The sequence below is a fragment of the Argopecten irradians genome, chromosome 2 (assembly GCF_041381155.1).
Source record: "Argopecten irradians isolate NY chromosome 2, Ai_NY, whole genome shotgun sequence".
In the NCBI taxonomy this organism is placed as follows: domain Eukaryota; kingdom Metazoa; phylum Mollusca; class Bivalvia; order Pectinida; family Pectinidae; genus Argopecten; species Argopecten irradians.
In genome coordinates this window covers 60,201,979-60,227,453 of record NC_091135.1, presented here as the reverse complement: position 1 = coordinate 60,227,453, position 25,475 = coordinate 60,201,979, and the positions used below count along the sequence as shown (strand labels likewise).

The 25,475-nt window shown below is 35.2% G+C and overlaps 1 protein-coding gene and 1 long non-coding RNA gene across 4 annotated transcripts in view; one reads left to right on the top strand and one right to left on the bottom strand.

The window, feature by feature from the left end:
* Nucleotides 1–25,475, top strand: part of LOC138316113 (pyruvate dehydrogenase phosphatase regulatory subunit, mitochondrial-like) — a 141,043-nt gene that overhangs the window by 39,096 nt on the left and 76,472 nt on the right. The gene's annotated exons all lie outside the window — the stretch shown is intronic.
* LOC138316118 (uncharacterized) lies at nucleotides 44–2,667 on the bottom strand. Its single transcript, XR_011207596.1, has 4 exons — nucleotides 2,569–2,667; nucleotides 1,575–1,666; nucleotides 1,269–1,361; nucleotides 44–176 (listed from the first exon to the last, which is right to left on the bottom strand). It is a non-coding gene; the product is annotated as an uncharacterized lncRNA (long non-coding RNA).

Below are 25,475 nucleotides of genomic sequence, written 5' to 3'. Positions count from 1 at the left end.
GTCCTTTTAACATTTTCACATCAATTAATCCATCATAAGACACTCAATGTGGCGATGTAATCTTAGGGAAAGGGTACAGTGTTTCCATGTCGATTGCAACTGATGAATATATCTCTTCACAATGTGGACGGATTTGCACAGGATAATGTTGTTCTGGTGATTCTTGTTGGAGTTTACTGAAAAGAGTAATGGTAATATTAAAGCATGCAGGAATCCAAAAGATCTAAACACCAGTAGTTATCGAAATATGTAATCAGTAATGCAATTCAACACTGAAACAGTTTTTGAAAGATTTGATGAATGGTTTACACCATCTAAACAACGGCATTCTAGATATGCAAACATTCAGAAGGAGTTAACAAGAGTTAACAAAATATGAAGCAAGGCCACTTTACATCATTGAATGCAGACATATTGAAATTTCCGCTAATATTAACCAATCAAACGCTTTATTATAATAAGCTCATTAAAAATTGTTTTACTCAACTTAGGGAAACAAATGCTTACACATTTTGATTTAACAGTCAACAAGAATTTCTTTCAATGAGACTACCATTCCACATCTCGACCATTAACTAAAGTCCTACTTTAAATATGTTAGACTATTCTTAGTTGTATATGTATGTCAAAGGTCACAATGTAGGTCATGATAACCCACCAGATATAAACCAAGAAGTTCCAGTGAATTGAAGTATAGGTATAAGAGCCTAGTAATACTTGGCCCATCCTAGATTTCCAGGGGTTACGATCACTTATAATCTTTTACACCATGGGAATATGTCATAGCGAAACTGAAGGCTCTGTGTATGACATCAGATGAGAAGATAGTTTGGTCCTTTGATATACATCAAAAGACTCAACTAACTGTACATTGCATGGCTTTGAAGTTGATCATCACTAAATCTCTAGATCTGCTGCAGGCCTGTGATTGGTCAGTTTTTTCTCTTGAACTGCCTTCAGTTTTGCTATGATATGTTCCAGCGAAATCAAGGTTATAAGTGATCATATAACCCTTTAAAATCAAGGTTTTGATTTTACATTTAGGACCTGGAAAAGTTTTCGAAAAAGAACATTACCTAATAAAGAATTGATTTTATTACCAAAAAGGATATTTTAGTTTGGTTTTTTTTAAGATTGTTTCCCCTCATTTAACTATTAAATACCTTTAAGTCACATTTGCTTTGCATACAACACTGAAAATAAACTAAACATGAAGTTTACTCTACATGTACATGAAATTAATCTATTTTAATAAAATCCTTACATACATTACCACGCCTAATATAATCATCTTTTGTAGTGTATATGCCGGGGGAAGTGTCTTCTCCACTTTTTAACTCCAATGCACACAGCAGTATTACCTGATGAAAGTAAAAAAAAAAATGAATGAAGGATAGCGACCAATTATAATAATTATAAGAATGATGTAATATGTTAGTGGTTTCTCAATTAGAATTATCATCATTTCAATTAATATTTTAATTCATTTAGATTTGTGAATGAATTGATTAGTTGCTTTTGCACACAAACATTGATAATTCACAATTCATTTCCATATTTATGAGTATTTTTACCAATGAAAGTGTCTGATTGGTGCAAATCTCCAATAATCGGTCTTACTTGTGATTGTTTTCTTCTTTCCTCGCCATGGCCCATTCTGATATTCCTGGAAAAAATTATATGAATCATTACAAGTTAATTGGAAGCATCATATATACATCAAGAAGTAAATTTCACCAAGATAAATACTAAATCATTAGAACCATAAATATGAAATATACTGTATATAAAATTCCAAAATATAAACAAATAAATTTTAATTTCATATTTATGTACAAATTGAAGATAAATATATATCTTCTACTTTCTATAGCTTGATTTCTTTATTCATATATGACTATGTATCCAATTTAAAAAATAAATTTCACAAATTTATATTTGAATTATAATTTTAATTAATCAAAATCCAGCCAATTACATGCAAATATGGACCCATAAAATGCTTTGTATTTCAAAATATTCCATGCATATTTGTAACAGCTTTCAATCATCAAAGTTTTGCAGCTTTGTTTAACAGAATATCAAGGAAAATTACCCAGGCATTCTCTTTCTTTTCAATGTCGGTGACGATTATTGATGAGACCTACTTTTCTGTTGCCAGCATGAAGACAACGTCCAGATATATATTAATATTACAAGTTACATTTTTAATTCAATAATAGTATATGGTGTGCAAAACATCACAACTTGCATACCAAAACCCATAAAAGACACTTTTTGAGATAAAGAACAAATACACAGTAGCTATATATAGGCCTACATATTTTCTTCTCAAACCATGAATTCAAAAATAATAATAATAAACAATCAAAATCGTTCAAACTCATCTAAATTATGTCCAAAATTCATGAAATACTTGGTATACTAATAATCTAAGCCATGCTTTCAGTAGTTATACAACTTATTTATTTACCAAAACAAGAAATTTTGGTTCTGTGATATTTTTAAAATTTACAACCTGCTGCTTGTAACCGGTAATTTGAGCTATGGTGAAAATTGAAAACGTACCTGAATTCTGACATATTAAACTTGCCGTGATTGATGAATCAGCTAACAGGCATGAAATAAACCCCCATCAAGTTGATTCTCTGTGGTATAAAGGACAAAAACGTCTGTAGGCATGGCAAAGGAGAGTCTGGGTTGTTTACATTTTCCAGAGATTTAAATATCATTGGGATAAGTAACTAGGGCTGCTCTCGCGATATCACGTACCCTCCTATTGTTATCGTAAACGGATGAACGGTTACCGCGAGACCAAGCCGTGCGTCTGCGCACTAATAGCTAGAGGCGAGTTATCATAGTGTTAGCCCATGAAGCTGTGTACGGCATTTTACTACTATATATGACTATACGACTATATACAAACCACTAAACATCGAAAAGTATCTCATAGCTTTTTTTACTGTTGCATTAGAGACGCTAATCTCATGCATGTATATTTAACCATTTATGTAAATATTACCATATATCTATATAAGCCAAAAATGGCTTTCCAATGATGTTGGACTGATGAGATACTGATGAGATATTTCTGTGTTGTTTTTTATGAAAAATTGTAAAATTAAAACCTATGCATTGAAAATTCTGTAAGCAATGATCAAAATGTTGGTAAATTTTGGTGATTAATGACATATTATAAAAGCTCTTCTTGATTCGTTAGAATAAAAAGTACGACACATATAAATTTAATGAGTTTAACCCTGGAAATTTAATTTTGCTTTAGTAAAAAAAATTGCTTGGTAAAGCAAGATATTTAAATGAATTATATTCAAATTTCTGGTAAAGCGGAATATTTACATTTCACTTAGATTTCACTTTTATTTCAACATGGTTCTATGCATTATAAATAAAACTGTTTGGGAAAATTAAGATTAGAAAAATATTATCTAATTTACAAACTTACTGCATAGCCTTCGAGACTCAAACACAGGTAAATAGACCCCCGTTGAGTTAAGTGAGGCGATGACCTGGGGCGGTGGCCAGGTGTTCTGGCCGACGGTTCACCTGATGACAGTAAGACACCTGTGATTATAGCAGTTGCAAATCACTTTCCGTTAATTAGATATCAAATTATGCTATCTATCACAGCTCGATCGGCACTGTATCTCTTCACCATGACATATTGGGTACCTTCGATAATTTGTTAACACTTGTACTTGAGCTTTAAAAGTTTCCATATGTACAAACTCAATCAATAGAAAATTATATTTGAAAACTAAATAAATGGAAATCAGTCAATTATTGAAATCAGAGTATGTGGGTTTAATTGTGCTATCTTTCACGACCCTATCTGAACAGTATCGTCGCCATTATAAATTTAGGGTAACTTCGATGATTTGTGTACAGATTTACCACCAAAAATTCAAAAGGTTCAATATGTTCAAATTTAATCAATTTAATATTTTATCATGTAAAATTTACCAAGCAACAAATATTTGAAATTTTAATGGAAATCAGTCAATTATTGAATTCAGAGTATGTGGGTTTAATTGTGCTATCTTTCACGACCCTATCGGAACGGTATCGTCGCCATTATAAATTTAGGGTAGCTTCGATGATTTGTGTACAGTTTTACCTCCGAAAATTCAAAAGGTTCAATATGTTGAAATTATATCAATTTAATATATTAACATTTAAAATTTACCAAGTAACAAATATTGGAAAACTAAATGGAAATCGGTCAATTATTGAAATGAGAGTATGTGGGTTTTATTATATTAATATTTCACAGGGCGATCCATTATATCGATCGAGGAAGTAATCATGCCGGGATGAGGACATTCACAGTTAGCATTACGTTTATTTAGTGTAACACCTCTACAATTATGAAAAATGTGATGGATTATTCAAATAAATTACATTTTCAATAAAGAGCAAACTTTATGCTATTTGGTTTATTTTATGTTCATCACCTGAATTATAGCCTAGATCGCTTCATCGGACGAAGCGTAGTTTCAATATGGCGTCGTTAGACTGTACTCTACTGTAGACACGCGATGCACTCTGGGATAGCTTCCTCTGCGGGCGTCGTTAAGTAAGGCTATGAGGTACCTTCTTATCCCTACTATTTAAATCTCTGCATTTTCAAATACTTCCGTAAACACCTTCCTCTATTTTCCCGCGAAAAGTCACGTGATTAACAAAGGGGATTCCCCGGCCGGGATTCCCCTGTACATCATAAACAAATCCTTGTCTCTGTGAGACTTTCGGCAAATATTTCAACTGGTGAAGTTTTTAATTGATTTAATTGTATAACTGAAGTGTTTCTGGTGTTATTCTAGTAGAAAGATAATTTAATCAGCGACAGCGTATTTACTACAACGGTGTTTACTGTTGGTTTCCGGCATGCAGACTATGCCTCAGTCAGTCAGTGAAGCTTTCAGCACAAATGATTGATGAAAGTAAATAAATAAAGTATTCCTGGTATTATTATAATGGAAAGAATATTTACTCACAAGTATCAGTCTGACTAGCTATTTACGACAAAATTGTTTACTGTATACATATCGGTTTACGGCATGCAGCTTGGAGAACATGTTCACTACACGTGTGTTTATCACTAATTTGAACGATAATTTCCATACCTATAAAGTAGAGTATTTGTTTAATCCAAGCTGGATAATGGGCCCCAGACCCCTTTTAATGGAATGTATGGATAGTTGTTTAATTGTATGTAAATTTAAAGGATTTATTTTGCATGTACATCGATCTCAATCTGGATTTCAACACACCAATATTACAGGTATTTTGACGTAAATCTGTTCTGAAAGTCATCAAAATTATTTCATAATGTTCTAAACATGGTTTTATTACATCCTGTAAGATGTGAAACAATTTTAAAATTGGCCATGTTTGGGAAGATTTAAGTTAATGCCAATGCAGGTGTGAAAACTTACATGTTTAGAAATGCCCTGTGGTTTTGATTACCATCATAAACCAAGCATATTTGTTTCTTATAATTTTCAAATAACTGTGATTAAATGTTGAACAGAAGATTACACAAATGTTGAAAAGGAAAAATAATGAATTTATAGTATTATTGTTTATAAATAATGATTATATATTTGAAGATAATTAAACAAAAATTTCTGAGGAAATTTGACACATCCAATTGCAAGACTACATGTAATTTAATGCACAGAAAACACAGGAAAGAAGTACATTTGAGAATGTAGAATATATTCAAGTCTTAATATGTACATCAATCAATTTATCATAGTTACATATTACTCCATCCTAACATATTTCAGATACTTGGACCTGGCATGGAAAAATCCTAAGTCAAAAATAGGTACATTTTAGGCACTTTGTAACATTCAGAAATGAAGTCAATATGAGGCACATTTTAGGTAGTCTAAAAAAAACTAAGTTGAAACTAGGTACATTATAGGTATTTCTAAAATATTCAAAGTCCACCATAGGCACATTTTAGGTACTTTGAGAATTTCAGAGTCCAAATTGGGTATGTTTTAGGTACTTTGAGAATTTCAAAGTCCAAATTGGGTATGTTTTAGGTACTTTGAGAATTTCTAAGTCCAAATCGGGTACATTTTAGGTATATCTCAAAAACCATTGGTATCTTTTAGGTATACCTAAAACGTACCTATTCTGATAGGTACTTTTAAGGTAGCCTTTAGGTACACTTTAGGTATACCTCAAAGTACCTATTTTTCCCCTGGGAATGTACTTGTGTCAATGGTGTGCAGTCAAGCACGGTCATTGTCCAAGCCAAATTGTAAGAGTACTGTATTGGGAGATCAGGGGATATAACCCAACTAAAATTCTAGATGAGGTTTTCACCAAATCTCTACCAGCACAGGCTAGTGCTAGCACTTAAAATGTAGCTAACACATGGCAAGTACTAGGAAAGAATAGGAAATTATAAACATGCCTAACCTGAAAATTCTATTAAAGTTTGACAAAGAAATAGCAAGTAACTATTGATACTGCATCAACAGAATAAGATAAGGTATAGGAAAATGAGAAAAGGTTCAAAGCAGATCAGACAGCATCCCTTTACCAGCACAGGCTAGTGCTAATTGCTAATTTCAAACCAGCACATAGCATGCATTGGGAAAGGAAATGCAGCACACATGTCATTTGGGAGCAACTAGGTGATAGCAGTAATGAAGAGTAAACCTGCTCTCTACAAGCACAGGCTAGTGCTACTGAATATTTTCACAACAGCACATAGCAAGTACTAGGAAAGAGTCAGGCCAATTAAAAAAGTCACTATGATAAGCTTGAAAAGGAAGAGATGAATGTAGATTGGACTTCATTCCTTCACCAGCACAGGCTAGTGCTAATCGTTGATTTCAAACCAGCACATAGCATGCATTGGGAAAGGAAATGCAGCACACGTGTCATTTGGGAGCAACTAGGTGATAGCAGTAATGAAGAGTAAACCTGCTCTCTACAAGCACAGGCTAGTGCTACTGAAGATTTTCACAACAGCACATAGCAAGTACAAGGAAAGAGTCAGGCAGTTAATTCCTTTATTAGTATCCAAGAAATGTTCTGATTAAATTGATGAAAACATGTTTTCAGAAATGGTGCCATTTGTATGCCAGCACAGACTAGAGCTAATTAGTATGATTTTGGATATTGGTTGATATACTTTTGTTGTAGCACAGGATTTATGTTGAGAAAGAATAAGACTTACCTTTTAGTCTTTTACTGATGTCTTGCCTTATAGAACAAGTAAATGAAAGTGATTTGAAATGGATAAAGCAGGGATTTATATAGTGCACCAGGTGCCAGTGTCAGAATTAAACTTAACTCTATCAAGTGATGAGTGTTAGGGAAGAGTAAAATTTGACACAACATATGTCCAAGATTCAATTTGTGTTTTCATTAGGGAAGTGGTGTTTGATTTAAGAAAACAATGTACTTGTGTCAATGGTGTGCAGTCAAGCACGGTCATTGTCCAAGCCAAATTGTAAGAGTGCTGTATTGGGAGATCAGGGGAGATAACCCAACTAAAATTCTAGATGAGGTTTTCACCAATTCTCTACCAGCACAGGCTAGTGCTAGCACTTAAAATGTAGCTAACACATGGCAAGTACTAGGAAAGAATAGGAAATTATAAACATGCCTAACCTGAAAATTCAATTAAAGTTTGACAAAGAAATAGCAAGTAACTATTGATACTGCATCAACAGAATAAGATTAGGTATAGGAAAATGAGAAAAGGTTCAAAGCAGATCAGACAGCATCCCTTTACCAGCACAGGCTAGTGCTAATTGCTAATTTCAAACCAGCACATAGCATGTATTGGGAAAGGAAATGCAGCACACATCATGTCATTTGGGAGCAACTAGGTGAGGTGATAGCAGTAATGAAGAGTAAACCTGCTCTCTACAAGCACAGGCTAGTGCTACTGAAGATTTTCACAACAGCACATAGCAAGTACTAGGAAAGAGTCAGGCCAATTGCAAAAGTCTCTATGATAAGCTTGAAAAGGAAGAGATGAATGTAGATTGGACTTCATTCCTTCACCAGCACAGGCTAGTGCTAATCGTTGATTTCAAACCAGCACATAGCATGCATTGGGAAAGGAAATGCAGCAAACATGTCATTTGGGAGTAACTTGGTGATAGCAGTAATGAAGAGTAAACCTGCTCTCTACAAGCACAGGCTAGTGCTACTGAAGATTTTCACAACAGCACATAGCAAGTACTAGGAAAGAGTCAGGCAGTTAATTCCATTATTAGTATCCAAGAAATGTTCTGATTGACATTGATCTGAAAACATGTTTTCAGAAATGGTGCCATTTGTATGCCAGCACAGACTAGAGCTAATTAGTATGATTTTGGATATTGATTGATATACTTTTGTTGTAGCACAGGATTTATGTTGAGAAAGAATAAGACTTACCTTTTAGTCTTTTACTGATGTCTTGCCTTATAGTACAAGTAAATGAAAGTGATTTGAAATGGATAAAGCAGGGATTTATATAGTGCACCAGGTGCCAGTGTCAGAATTAAACTTAACTCTATCAAGTGATGAGTGTTAGGGAAGAGTAAAATTTGACACAACATATGTCCAAGATTCAATTTGTGTTTTCATTAGGGAAGTGGTGTTTGATTTAAGAAAACAATGTACTTGTGTCAATGATGTGCAGTCAAGCACGGTCATTGTCCAAGCCAAATTGTAAGAGTACCGTATTGGGAGATCAGTTGATATAACCCAACTAAAATTCTAGATGAGGTTTTCACCAATTCTCTACCAGCACAGGCTAGTGCTAGCACTTAAAATGTAGCTAACACATGGCAAGTACTAGGAAAGAATAGGAAATTATAAACATGCCTAACCTGAAAATTCTATTAAAGTTTGACAAAGAAATAGCAAGTAACTATTGATACTGCATCAACAGAATAAGATTAGGTATAGGAAAATGAGAAAAAGGTTCAAAGCAGATCAGACAGCATCCCTTTACCAGCACAGGCTAGTGCTAATTGCTAATTTCAAACCAGCACATAGCATGTATTGGGAAAGGAAATGCAGCACACATCATGTCATTTGGGAGCAACTAGGTGATAGCAGTAATGAAGAGTAAACCTGCTCTCTACAAGCACAGGCTAGTGCTACTGAAGATTTTCACAACAGCACATAGCAAGTACTAGGAAAGAGTCAGGCCAATTGAAAAAGTCACTATGATAAGCTTGAAAAGGAAGAGATGAATGTAGATTGGACTTCATTCCTTCACCAGCACAGGCTAGTGCTAATCGTTGATTTCAAACCAGCACATAGCATGCATTGGGAAAGGAAATGCAGCACACATGTCATTTGGGAGCAACTAGGTGATAGCAGTAATGAAGAGTAAACCTGCTCTCTACAAGCACAGGCTAGTGCTACTGAAGATTTTCACAACAGCACATAGCAAGTACTAGGAAAGAGTCAGGCCAATTGAAAAAGTCACTATGATAAGCTTGAAAAGGAAGAGATGAATGTAGATTGGACTTCATTCCTTCACCAGCACAGGCTAGTGCTAATCGTTGATTTCAAACCAGCACATAGCATGTATTGGGAAAGGAAATGCAGCACACTTTATGTCATTTGGGAGCAACTAGGTGATAACAGTAATGAAGAGTAAACCTGCTCTCTACAAGCACAGGCTAGTGCTACTGAAGATTTTCACAACAGCACATAGCAAGTACTAGGAAAGAGTCAGGCAGTTAATTCCATTATTAGTATCCAAGAAATGTTCTGATTGAATTGATGAAAACATGTTTTCAGAAATGGTGCCATTTGTATGCCAGCACAGACTAGAGCTAATTAGTATGATTTTGGATATTGGTTGATATACTTTTGTTGTAGCACAGGATTTATGTTGAGAAAGAATAAGACTTACCTTTTAGTCTTTTACTGATGTCTTGCCTTATAGTACAAGTAAATGAAAGTGATTTTAAATGGATAAAGCAGGGATTTATATAGTGCACCAGGTGCCAGTGTCAGAATTAAACTTAACTCTATCAAGTGATGAGTGTTAGGGAAGAGTAAAATTTGACACAACATATGTCCAAGATTCAATTTGTGTTTTCATTAGGGAAGTGGTGTTTGATTTAAGAAAACAATGTACTTGTGTCAATGGTGTGCAGTCAAGCACGGTCATTGTCCAAGCCAAATTGTAAGAGTACTATATTGGGAGATCAGGGGAGATAACCCAACTAAAAATTCTAGATGAGGTTTTCACCAATTCTCTACCAGCACAGGCTAGTGCTAGCACTTAAAATGTAGCTAACACATGGCAAGTACTAGGAAAGAATAGGAAATTATAAACATGCCTAACCTGAATATTCTATTAAAGTTTGACAAAGAAATAGCAAGTAACTATTGATACTGCATCAACAGAATAAGATTAGGTATAGGAAAATGAGAAAAAGGTTCAAAGCAGATCAGACAGCATCCCTTTACCAGCACAGGCTAGTGCTAATTGCTAATTTCAAACCAGCACATAGCATGTATTGGGAAAGGAAATGCAGCACACATCATGTCATTTGGGAGCAACTAGGTGATAGCAGTAATGAAGAGTAAACCTGCTCTCTACAAGCACAGGCTAGTGCTACTGAAGATTTTCACAACAGCACATAGCAAGTACTAGGAAAGAGTCAGGCCAATTGAAAAAGTCACTATGATAAGCTTGAAAAGGAAGAGATGAATGTAGATTGGACTTCATTCCTTCACCAGCACAGGCTAGTGCTAATCGTTGATTTCAAACCAGCACATAGCATGTATTGGGAAAGGAAATGCAGCACACATCATGTCATTTGGGAGCAACTAGGTGAGGTGATAGCAGTAATGAAGAGTAAACCTGCTCTCTACAAGCACAGGCTAGTGCTACTGAAGATTTTCACAACAGCACATAGCAAGTACTAGGAAAGAGTCAGGCCAATTGAAAAAGTCACTATGATAAGCTTGAAAAGGAAGAGATGAATGTAGATTGGACTTCATTCCTTCACCAGCACAGGCTAGTGCTAATCGTTGATTTCAAACCAGCACATAGCATGTATTGGGAAAGGAAATGCAGCACACTTTATGTCATTTGGGAGCAACTAGGTGATAACAGTAATGAAGAGTAAACCTGCTCTCTACAAGCACAGGCTAGTGCTACTGAAGATTTTCACAACAGCACATAGCAAGTACTAGGAAAGAGTCAGGCAGTTAATTCCATTATTAGTATCCAAGAAATGTTCTGATTGAATTGATGAAAACATGTTTTCAGAAATGGTGCCATTTGTATGCCAGCACAGACTAGAGCTAATTAGTATGATTTTGATATTGGTTGATATACTTTTGTTGTAGCACAGGATTTATGTTGAGAAAGAATAAGACTTACCTTTTAGTCTTTTACTGATGTCTTGCCTTATAGTACAAGTAAATGAAAGTGATTTGAAATGGATAAAGCAGGGATTTATATAGTGCACCAGGTGCCAGTGTCAGAATTAAACTTAACTCTATCAAGTGATGAGTGTTAGGGCAGAGTAAAATTTGACACAACATATGTCCAAAATTCAATTTGTGTTTTCATTAGGGAAGTGGTGTTTGATTTGAGAAAACAATGTACTTGTGTCAATGGTGTGCAGTCAAGCACGGTCATTGTCCAAGCCAAATTGTAAGAGTACTGTATTGGGAGATCAGGGGAGGTAACCCAACTAAAATTCTAGATGAGGTTTTCACCAATTCTCTACCAGCACAGGCTAGTGCTAGCACTTAAAATATAGCTAACACATGGCAAGTACTAGGAAAGAATAGGAAATTATAAACATGCCTAACCTGAATATTCTATTAAAGTTTGACAAAGAAATAGCAAGTAACTATTGATACTGCATCAACAGAATAAGATTAGGTATAGGAAAATGAGAAAAGGTTCAAAGCAGATCAGACAGCATCCCTTTACCAGCACAGGTTAGTGCTAATTGCTAATTTCAAACCAGCACATAGCATGTATTGGGAAAGGAAATGCAGCACACATCATGTCATTTGGGAGCAACTAGGTGATAGCAGTAATGAAGAGTAAACCTGCTCTCTACAAGCACAGGCTAGTGCTACTGAAGATTTTCACAACAGCACATAGCAAGTACTAGGAAAGAGTCAGGCCAATTGAAAAAGTCACTATGATAAGCTTGAAAAGGAAGAGATGAATGTAGATTGGACTTCATTCCTTCACCAGCACAGGCTAGTGCTAATCGTTGATTTCAAACCAGCACATAGCATGCATAGGAAATGCAGCACACATGTCATTTGGGAGCAACTAGGTGATAGCAGTAATGAAGAGTAAACCTGCTCTCTACAAGCACAGGCTAGTGCTACTGAAGATTTTCACAACAGCACATAGCAAGTACAAGGAAAGAGTCAGGCAGTTAATTCCATTATTAGTATCCAAGAAATGTTCTGATTGAATTGATGAAAACATGTTTTCAGAAATGGTGCCATTTGTATGCCAGCACAGACTAGAGCTAATTAGTATGATTTTGGATATTGGTTGATATACTTTTGTTGTAGCACAGGATTTATGTTGAGAAAGAATAAGACTTACCTTTTAGTCTTTTACTGATGTCTTGCCTTATAGTACAATTAAATGAAAGTGATTTGAAATGGATAAAGCAGGGATTTATATAGTGCACCAGGTGCCAGTGTCAGAATTGAACTTAACTCTATCAAGTGATGAGTGTTAGGGAAGAGTAAAATTTGACACAACATATGTTCAAGATTCAATTTGTGTTTTCATTAGGGAAGTGGTGTTTGATTTAAGAAAACAATGTACTTGTGTCAATGGTGTGCAGTCAAGCACGGTCATTGTCCAAGCCAAATTGTAAGAGTACTGTATTGGGAGATCAGGGGAGATAACCCAAGTAAAATTCTAGATGAGGTTTTCACCAATTCTCTACCAGCACAGGCTAGTGCTAGCACTTAAAATGTAGCTAACACATGGCAAGTACTAGGAAAGAATAGGAAATTATAAACATGCCTAACTTGAAAATTCTGTTAAAGTTTGACAAAGAAATAGCAAGTAACTATTGATACTGCATCAACAGAATAAGATTAGGTATAGGAAAATGAGAAAAGGTTCAAAGCAGATCAGACAGCAATCCCTTCACCAGCACAGGCTAGTGCTAATTGCTAATTTCAAACCAGCACATAGCATGTATTGGGAAAGGAAATGCAGCACACATCATGTCATTTGGGAGCAACTAGGTGAGGTGATAGCAGTAATGAAGAGTAAACCTGCTCTCTACAAGCACAGGCTAGTGCTACTGAAGATTTTCACAACAGCACATAGCAAGTACTAGGAAAGAGTCAGGCCAATTGAAAAAGTCACTATGATAAGCTTGAAAAGGAAGAGATGAATGTAGATTGGACTTCATTCCTTCACCAGCACAGGCTAGTGCTAATCGTTGATTTCAAACCAGCACATAGCATGTATTGGGAAAGGAAATGCAGCACACTTTATGTCATTTGGGAGCAACTAGGTGATAACAGTAATGAAGAGTAAACCTGCTCTCTACAAGCACAGGCTAGTGCTACTGAAGATTTTCACAACAGCACATAGCAAGTACTAGGAAAGAGTCAGGCAGTTAATTCCATTATTAGTATCCAAGAAATGTTCTGATTGAATTGATGAAAACATGCACTGGTAACCCAAAATGTGTTAATCTTGCCGAAACTTGTTAGAATAACGGCAGAATACTTAATTTTTAACAAGTTTCGGCAGGATTAACATATGTGCTTTTTTATTCAGTATTAACCCTTTATATTAAGACTTTTCCTCAGAATTCCAATTCGATCAATAAAATTAAGTATTTCTGCCGTAAAATTAAGTATTTTTCTGTCCGCCGTGGATCGTGACGGCTGACGGCCGAATAACAGAGGGTTTCAGTCACAATATACCCAACTTCGTTACGTGCACGGCTATTTATTGCTACATTGTCGGGGGTTGGGAATCGACAAACTTTTCCGATGCGACGGTGAAATTAACATTCGGCGATAGAATTAAGAGTTTCTGCGTTTATATTCAGTGTTTCTCTGCGTTTATATTCAATGTTTCTGCGCTAATATTAACACATTTCGTCGCTTACATCGAGCGGGCGCGCCGAGCCGTGACGAGCCGTGACGGCCGAGCACACGGCTTACACAGGTAAACTTTACCTTGTGAAACGAGACTTACAGTACGTACAGCCGATTGTACCTGTAAAATAATTATGTTTACAATTCTCTTTTCCCCTTTAAAAATACATATATCCTCATTATCCTATTCTACTATCTTTTGTTGTTTTCTTTCCCGCGTCTCGTCATTTGAGCTATGCATTTTGCACCTTTTTTTCGGAAGAGTTCCGATACGAGCGGTAACAAATGAATAACTGTCTAGGTTATGTGTAAAATATGTGTATATACACGGGGATTAACTATGACAAACAAATTATGTGTTTGATTATGTGCAATTACATGTATGTATATTCTTCTCACAAATTTGAATTGTTGACGATATTAAAGATAGTTTTTTCATTAAGATCATAATTTTTTTCATGATCTTTCATTAAAAATATTTTTGATGAATCTGGTCAGTCAAATATCTTCCTCAATGAAATACAAATGATTAATAGTTTTTATAAAAGTTTTATGAAACAGCGCCTTCAAGATCAGTTCACACAAAAATGGTTCTCAGATGTGGAAAATTCCTCAAGAGGGCAAACTTATCTAATATATATAAAAAAAAAAATTTGGATTTGAAAAGTATCTTATAAAATTATCGGAAATGTATATATAACTAAATTCCGTACATCAAATTTAAAAATTCCAATTGAGACTGGAAGATGGTGTAATGTTGAGAAACGTGAAAGAATATGCCATTGATGCAATGAAAATATCGGGGATGAATTTCACTATCTTTTTGTATGTAAACACGAAGAAATAAAAAATATACGTATTAAATATATCCCACAGCATTATTATAGTAATCCCAGTCTTCATAAAATGGGTGGCCTTATAGGTATTTGTAATATCCAATTATTGAAGAAGGTGTCTCTATTCATTAGAAAAATGATGGTATTTTTGTAGATGTGAATAAAAGCTATGATAGTAGTACGGTATAAAGTATTAATTTCCAAATTAATTGTCCATATTTTAGAAATTGGTAATGATATATATTGTCCATCCTGCCACGTGCAGTTAAAAATGTAACTTGTATTTTTATAATCCATGTAACACATTTAAATGTGTCTGGGAGACTATAATAAAATTTTTGAAAGATATTTTGCTGTTGCCTTTAATTGTAAAATGCTGATTAAGTGTTATACATAATGATCTGCTTTTCAGGTTTGCTGAATTGATTTGATATACATAAAACGACTGATATCATATTCTGGTAATATTTGATGTACTTTGTTGCATGTAATTCCAGTATTTATTTATTTCTGCGTTTATATTCAATGTTTCTCCGTTTATATTCAATGTTTCTGCGTTTATATCAACACATTTCGTCGCTTACATCGAGCGGGCGCGCCGAGCCGTGACGCAAGGTAAGCCTAGTACTATACATGTATACAGCATATATACGTATACGTTAGATCTACAATTGGAGTTTTTCGAGAGTAAATGGTTATTCTAGCTTTATGATGTAGATATTTTCAGTTTCAAAACATTCCATTTACACCACTTCAAAAATTCAAACAAGCATATATTTAACTTTAGATTAGATAATCAGTCCAATTTGATAGCGATATCAAAATGATGTTCGGATCAGTCTGGACTGAGATTTAGATAGCATATGATGTAAATTTCAGTGTAATAAAAAAAAGTATAATGTAACACTATCTTTTTACTAGTAAAATCCCAAAATTTAGCATGAATATATCTAGAATCCGTGTTTTTATTTCATTCAAACTTCTGCTATAATGATATGATGCAAGCACGGCACCGTTTTTGAGTAAATGTGATATTGGAGTTACAGTACCGAACGTTTACCGAAAATAATATGTATATCTATATTGTTGCCTTTGAAACTTTATCCATAACGTTTACTAAAAAGCAGAAATACATCAATGGTATTTCTGATATATGTTCCTTTATTACAGTTTAAGTGTAGATTTAAATTCATTATTTCAAAATTATACTAAATCCTTAATAGTATATTCATTGTCGACCGTTTTGTATATCATACCGAGATTTAATAGTATGATATATGAACATTTATCGTATAATCCAAAAAGTAACCACATACAGTGTTCAAATGAAAATTGAAATTATTCGTATACAGGCGTTAAAAATAGATATAATATCTTGTATCTTTTTAAAAATATACTAAGTGATCTTTAAATAAGTATATTTAGTGTGATAATGTTGTAACCCTTCTTGTATGACTATACATGTACATTAAGATTCGAAACGGTGAAAATACATGCTTAGAATTTTAACTAATACCTTAAAATTACTGGAGATTGCTATATGCCACGATTCCGTAATTACAGTCTAGACTGGAATAATTTTTAAGGTTAAACCTTTAGTTGAGCTAGTTCTTAGAACCATTTTTGTTTCTGAATAAGTCACCTTCCATTTTTGTTTTACCTGTGTACGACATATATATATGTAATATATATATTCCTAGGTATGATCAGGTATATTTTATTTCCATTTGCTTTTACATCTTCATTCTAAAAATGGAGGTGACAATAAAAAAAACCTTTAGCATAGATGTACGGGGTTTCCATAATTCAAATCACAATCCAATTAACGGATGTCCTATCCTGATTGACAGTAAGACAATAGCAAATACCCGATATAGTCCACCGAATAGCAAATTGCCCGCGGCCAGGTAATTACAGGTGAGTTCGATGAATGGCGTTGTGTACAGGTAAATAACATCCTGGTCAAGGTATTACATAACCATCAAACCAAAGGCATGGCTAATTATATATCTATAATGTCGGTGTATCTACTAGTATATCGATTAAAAATTGAAAGCGACCGCACGGTCTGAAAAAATAGTTTGTTTTGCTTAATATCAATATTTAGATCTTTTATAATATCGAAAGTAAATTCTTTCTACCATATGTTGAAACGTTTTACGGTATTGTAATAAATGTATCTCGATTTATTCGGTTAGCAACACACAAACACAATGTTTGTAATGATAAATCATCGGTGTGTACGTATGTCAAGCATCATATCCTTGATTCTTTAATCAAGAATTTCTTCAACTGTTACGTAAAATTTCATTCTACAGTCACAAACTTTGCAATTCACAATGTATCAAAGATACAGATTACAGGAAAATATTATTTAATTAAAGCGAATTCGTTGCTGAACTCCTCGACAAAAAATCGGAAACTTTTATTTCTGTGTGGATTTTCTTTTATAATTACACGAAGATACCTGCTATTAGAGCATAAATTAGAGTATATTCGAGACAAAGTTATTGTACGATTAACTTCACTCAAAAGTAATCATAAAAAAAATCTTTGATCGGCTTTTCCTGTGACCGTCGATGTAAGTGATAGCACATCAGTTAAAGTACAGCAATAAGCCACGGACTATTGTGACGTCACACGGTTTAGGGCTAGAAAATATGCATAATCGGGTGGTCAGAAAATTTGACCTCGATATCGGCGGTTTACAGGTTAATCCGGTCGCGCGCGACACGGAGAGGTTTCTACACGGTCTAATAAAGCCATTTCCAGCATAAACTAAAAAATTATCATTTTTGACTACACAAATCCTTTAAATATATCACGGAATTATAAATGCTTATAAATCCTTGTATATATGTAATCGTGTTCCGTATTTTATTAACACTTTTTGAACTTGATTTAGGCCTAATAGTTATCGGACTAACGCACCATTTTATCATAATAAAAATGTAAATGTGTACAGATTACCGAGTACCCGGATGTACTGTTACATGAATCTCTTAAAAGTGCTGACTTGCAATATGGCGTGTGTGTCAATGATTATATATATATAAAGTCAAGTGAATGTATTATATATGCCAATTCATAAATATTTGGTACTGAAACCACCCCCATTTTGTATCCCAACATCGTCAAAAGTATCATCAAGGATTCATAAGTGAGAACTGTCTCTTTACCCCTACTAAACACCACGCGTAACGCTAGACCAAGGACGTATATGAGTCTCACTTATAAATCCTTGGCTAGACGAACCGGGAAATCGAGTCCAACGAAACACCAATGTAAAGTTAATAAAATTTCACAACGTTTAGTACTTGCTTTAAGGACGGAAGATTTAGAAGATATGTCTTAAATTTTTGTTTAAAAAAAAACAACTCATGAAATGACGCTTCAGAAAGTAAGACGGTAACCCTCGCACCCACAAGCTACATCAAAGGCTGCGCCGGCGGATATTAACGGAAAATCAGTCGTCGCCCAACGTCACGGTCAGTACACAAACGCAAAAGCTCCTACGTCGTACTTGCCCAAAACCCAGCGTGACTTATTCACCTCACATACGTCCTTGGTATCATCAAGGATGTATTTTAGACAAAAATCCTTAGTATCATATTATCATCTTATTATAAGCGACCGCGGTGTGAAAAAGTGCTCACAGAAATTAGACATACACTACATATGACACTATGTATACTATGGTCTCATTAAATTATTAGGTAGCTGTATGACTGTGTTTCTGGTGTTAAAAATCATACACATATGATCGCATTGAAAAAGTGTATACAACTATCGTCGGCCATTTTTCTCACTTCGAGCTCCCCAAAATGCATACGCATCCCCTTCGTAACCCCGCAGGGTACCGCTAGCTAGCTCCTACCCGTGGTGTCAGGATGGCCCCAAGCAATATAGCTAAATTTGTCCACGGCGTCCGTTATCTGTGGAGTTAATTAGTCGGATGACACGTGTGCGGTACACAGTACACCTGAGAGGTGTATCTATAGCGACAACATATAAGTAAATGTACAGGTAATATAATTCACCTGACAGAGAGAGAAGAACATATACTGGCAATAAGTTTTTTTTTTTTTGTAAAGTTCATTCTTTGTAAACCCCCATTAAAGTGTACTGGGTTAAAAAGGGTCTTCCCGAACTTCACTGACAATCTAGTCTCTGTCTTTCGTTGATTAGCATTTTGAGTATATAATTTTTAACAAATGTATAGCACAGTGATCGTTCATATGATATTTTATGTTTATCATAGTGACGTTGTGTATCGATTACGTCACGCACTAAATATAGCCTTGAAAAAATTGCTAGCCGTCGGTCGGTTTGTGTTGACACAATATTCCATGTAAATGTGTATTTTATGGTGTAATAAATAACATGCCAGCTATGATAACTCCCAGTAACTGGATTTCGAAAGGTGTGCTCTTAAACTGTAAATTGTATGAAAATTCTGTTATTATGTGACCTTCTTATTAGTGCTTTATTCGATTCTTGCCATGACGGTTCATCAGGATATCTTTTCAAACCAATATTATTTTCACTTTTGTGTCTCATTTTTAGAAATAAGATATGATGATTAATACAGACACCGGTATATCCCGATGTCATTTCCTATAACGAGTTGTACATAGATCTAACAAATATCCCCAGCTAACCAGTTGCTTTTAAAGACGTTTTTAATATTGTCCAGTGATAGTAATATTAGGAAAAAAACCCTTTTAAAGATATTTTTAGGTGTAACGACGTCACGAGTATAAAAATGCATACTGAATCAGAAACGTATAAAAAATTAATGTATGTCGTTAAGTTTCAGATTCAATAAGTTAATCGACAAAGAAATAATGATTTTAAAAAATTCGTTGAAACCTCACTACCATTATGTGTAAACTGGAATATGAAGAAATGTACACGTTTTATCATTTAATCAATCGATGAATACAGCTCCCTATACTACTCTCCTTATGGTCGTATCCAGAGTACCTCTCTTTGACGACACAAAAGAAATCATACATGACCAAGCTAAGTTCGCTTCGTTGTAATAACATAGGCCTGGGCATGGCCTCGTAATTAGGGTAGTAGTAAAAACCTTTACCATAACACTGACTAATTAGCAGGACATCGACATCTGTCCAGCGACACTAAGAAGACCTGCATCCTCGGTCACAGCTTTATCAGACGCCTCATCGCCCGATGGAGAAAAGAAGAAATACCACTACCCAATTGGTCATTCCATGCCTTCGGACGAGGTGGTTTGAAGCTTCGACAGCTGAGAGACATCGTACTAGCCGAAGATTTTTCCATCTATCACTCCGTCTTTGTACAGATAGGCGAAAATGACATCGCTGACCAGTCAACGGCCCGTACAATTGGACTTCTTCAAGAAATCCATCAACTGTTTATCGCCCAGGGTGTAGAAGTGGTGATGTTCGGCGAGCTTTTTCCGAGACACGATCGCAAATTCAACAAGCCGCATCACTTATCAACAGAATGATGAAGAAAAACAACACCCTGACATCATTTGCCAACACGACAGAGACTTGTTGAAGACAACCTCAATCCGAGCTAAAGATGGTACACACCTGAAACCGTCGGCGGAAGTTGCTTTCTCCAACAGCATTGACCGGGCCATCAGACACATGAGGGCTTGATCTTATAATCAGCCAATCCTTTATAAAAAAAAGCCATTTTCATGGCTACCCAAATATCACAAAAAAGACCCATGAACACTCGAAAATACGCATTTATATATTACGAATTATATATCTTTAGCATGAATAAAAACAACTGAAAATTGACACGTGTATACTATTTATAATTTTATGATAAATAATTGACGAATACTTCTTAAAACTAAACATGTATTTAATCAGAAACATATATGTATAATTGTTTCTGACAATATGAATTAAATTTTATCGTATTAGTTCACCAGTTAAGTTTGGCCTCTATACTGGCATTACGTGCAACAAAGTACATCAAATAATTACCAGAATATGATATCGGTCGTTTAATGTATATCAAATCAATTCAGCAAACCTGAAAAGCAGATCATTATGTATAACACTTAATCAGCATTTTACAATTAAAGGCAACAGCAAAACGTCTGTAAATAACAAATATTTATTCATTTTATGGAAAACGATCTTATTTTAATATCGTCAACAATTCAAATTTGTGAGAAGAATATACATACATGTAATTGCACATAATCAAACACATAATTTGTTTGTCATAGTTAATCTCCGTGTACATTTGTTACCGCTCATATCGGAACTCTTCCGAAAAAAAGATGCAAAATGCATAGCTCAAATGACGAGACGCGGGAAAGAAAACAACAAAATATACATGTAGGAGAATATGATAATTATGGTATATGTATTTTGAAAGGGGAAAAGAGAATTGTAAACATAATTGTTTTTCAGGTACAATCGGCTGGCGGCTGTACGTACTGTAAGTCTCGTTTCACAAGGTAAAGTTTACCCGTGTAAGCCGTGTGCTCGGCCGTCACGGCTCGGCGCGCCCCACGCTCGATGTAAGCTACGAAATGTGTTAATATTAGCGCAGAAACATTGAATATAAACGCAGAAACATTGAATATAAACGCAGAGAAACATTGAATATAAACTCAGAAATAAATAAATACTGGAATTACGTGCCACAAAGTACATCAAATATTACCAGAATATGATATCGGTCGTTTAATGTATATCAAATCAATTCAGCAAACCTGAAAAGCAGATCATTATGTATAACACTTAATCAGCATTTTACAATTAAAGGCAACAGCAAAATATCTTTCAAAACGTCTGTAAATAACAAATATTTATTTATTTTATGGAAAACGATCTTATTTAAATATCGTCAACAATTCAAATTTGTGAGAAGAATATACATACATGTAATTGCACATAATCAAACACATAATTTGTTTGTCATAGTGAATCCCCGTGTATATACACATATTTTACACATAACCTAGACAGTAATTCATTTGTTACCGCTCGTATCGGAACTCTTCCGAAAAAAGGTGCAAAATGCATAGCTCAAATGACGAGACGCGGGAAAGAAAACAACAAAAGATAGGAGAATAGGATCATGAGGATATATGTATTTTAAAGGGGAAAATAGAATTGTAAACATAATTATTTTTCAGGTACAATCGGCTGTACGTACTGTAAGTCTCGTTTCACAAGGTAAAGTTTACCTGTGTAAGCCGTGTGCTCGGCCGTCACGGCTCGGCGCGCCCCGCTCGCTCGATGTAAGCGACGAAATGTGTTAATATTAGCGCAGAAACATTGAATATAAACGCAGAAACACTGAATATAAAACGCAGAAACTCTTAATTCTATCGCCGAATCTGTTAATTTCACCGTCGCATCGGAAAAGTTTGTCGATTCCCAACCTCCGACAATGTAGCAATAAATAGCCGTGCACGTAACGAAGTTGGGTATATTGTGACTGATACCCTCTGTTATTCGGCCGTCAGCCGTCACGATCCACGGCGGACAGAAAAATACTTAATTTTACGGCAGAAATACTTAATTTTATTGATCGAATTGGAATTCTGAGGAAAAGTCTTAATATAAAGGGTTAATACTGAATAAAAAAGCACATATGTTAATCCTGCCGAAACTTGTTAAAAATTAAGTATTCTGCCGTTATTCTAACAAGTTTCGGCAAGATTAACACATTTTGGGTTACCAGTGATGTTTTCAGAAATGGTGCCATTTGTATGCCAGCACAGACTAGAGCTAATTAGTATGATTTTGATATTGGTTGATATACTTTTGTTGTAGCACAGGATTTATGTTGAGAAAGAATAAGACTTACCTTTTAGTCTTTTACTGATGTCTTGCCTTATAGTACAAGTAAATGAAAGTGATTTGAAATGGATAAAGCAGGGATTTATATAGTGCACCAGGTGCCAGTGTCAGAATTAAACTTAACTCTATCAAGTGATGAGTGTTAGGGAAGAGTAAAATTTGACACAACATATGTCCAAGATTCAATTTGTGTTTTTCATTAGGGAAGTGGTGTTTGATTTAAGAAAACAATGTACTTGTGTCAATGGTGTGCAGTCAAGCACGGTCATTGTCCAAGCCAAATTGTAAGAGTACTGTATTGGGAGATCAGGGGAGATAACCCAACTAAAATTCTAGATGAGGTTTTCACCAATTCTCTACCAGCACAGGCTAGTGCTAGCACTTAAAATGTAGCTAACACATGGCAAGTACTAGGAAAGAATAGGAAATTATATACATGCCTAACCTGAAAATTCTATTAAAGTTTGACAAAGAAATAGCAAGTAACTATTGATACTGCATCAACAGAATAAGATTAGGTATAGGAAAATGAGAAAAGGTTCAAAGCAGATCAGACAGCATCCCTTGACCAGCACAGGCTAGTGCTAATTGCTAATTTCAAACCAGCACATAGCATGTATTGGGAAAGGAAATGCAGCACACATCATGTCATTTGGGAGCAACTAGGTGATAGCAGTAATGAAGAGTAAACCTGCTCTCTATAAGCACAGGCTAGTGCTACTGAAGATTTTCACAACAGCACATAGCAAGTTCTAGGAAAGAGTCAGGCCAATTGAAAAAGTCACTATGATAAGCTTGAAAAGGAAGAGATGAATGTAGATTGGAATTCATTCCTTCACCAGCACAGGCTAGTGCTAATCGTTGATTTCAAACCAGCACATAGCATGTATTGGGAAAGGAAATGCAGCACACATCATGTCATTTGGGAGCAACTAGGTGATAGCAGTAATGAAGAGTAAACCTGCTCTCTACAAGCACAGGCTAGTGCTACTGAAGATTTTCACAACAGCACATAGCAAGTACTAGGAAAGAGTCAGGCCAATTGAAAAAGTCACTATGATAAGCTTGAAAAGGAAGAGATGAATGTAGATTGGACTTCATTCCTTTACCAGCACAGGCTAGTGCTAATCGCTGATTTCAAACCAGCACATAGCATGCATTGGGAAAGGAAATGCAGCACACTTTATGTCATTTGGGAGCAACTAGGTGATAACAGTAATGAAGAGTAAACCTGCTCTCTACAAGCACAGGCTAGTGCTACTGAAGATTTTCACAACAGCACATAGCAAGTACTAGGAAAGAGTCAGACAGTTAATTCCATTATTAGTATCCAAGAAATGTTCTGATTGAATTAGTGAAAACATGTTTTCAGAAATGGTGCCATTTGTATGCCAGCACAGACTAGAGCTAATTAGTATGATTTTGGATATTGGTTGATATAATTTTTTTGTTGTAGCACAGGATTTATGTTGAGAAAGAATAAGACTTACCTTTTAGTCTTTTACTGATGTCTTGCCTTATAGTACAAGTAAATGAAAGTGATTTGAAATGGATAAAGCAGGGATTTATATAGTGCACCAGGTGCCAGTGTCAGAATTAAACTTAACTCTATCAAGTGATGAGTGTTAGGGAAGAGTAAAATTTGACACAACATATGTCCAAGATTCAATTTGTGTTTTCATTAGGGAAGTGGTGTTTGATTTAAGAAAACAATGTACTTGTGTCAATGGTGTGCAGTCAAGCACGGTCATTGTCCAAGCCAAATTGTAAGAGTACTGTATTGGGAGATCAGGGGATATAACCCAACTAAAATTCTAGATGAGGTTTTCACCAATTCTCTACCAGCACAGGCTAGTGCTAGCACTTAAAATGTAGCTAACACATGGCAAGTACTAGGAAAGAATAGGAAATTATAAACATGCCTAACCTGAAAATTCTATTAAAGTTTGACAAAGAAATAGCAAGTAACTATTGATACTGCATCAACAGAATAAGATTAGGTATAGGAAAATGAGAAAAGGTTCAAAGTAGATCAGACAGCATCCCTTTACCAGCACAGGCTAGTGCTAATTGCTAATTTCAAACCATCACATAGCATGTATTGGGAAAGGAAATGCAGCACACATCATGTCATTTGGGAGCAACTAGGTGAGGTGACAGCAGTAATGAAGAGTAAACCTGCTCTCTACAAGCACAGGCTAGTGCTACTGAAGATTTTCACAACAGCACATAGCAAGTACTAGGAAAGAGTCAGGCCAATTGAAAAAGTCACTATGATAAGCTTGAAAAGGAAGAGATGAATGTAGATTGGACTTCATTCCTTCACCAGCACAGGCTAGTGCTAATCGTTGATTTCAAACCAGCACATAGCATGTATTGGGAAAGGAAATGCAGCACACTTTATGTCATTTGGGAGCAACTAGGTGATAACAGTAATGAAGAGTAAACCTGCTCTCTACAAGCACAGGCTAGTGCTACTGAAGATTTTCACAACAGCACATAGCAAGTACTAGGAAAGAGTCAGGCAGTTAATTCCATTATTAGTATCCAAGAAATGTTCTGATTGAATTGATGAAAACATGTTTTCAGAAATGGTGCCATTTGTATGCCAGCACAGACTAGAGCTAATTAGTATGATTTTGGATATTGGTTGATATACTTTTGTTGTAGCACAGGATTTATG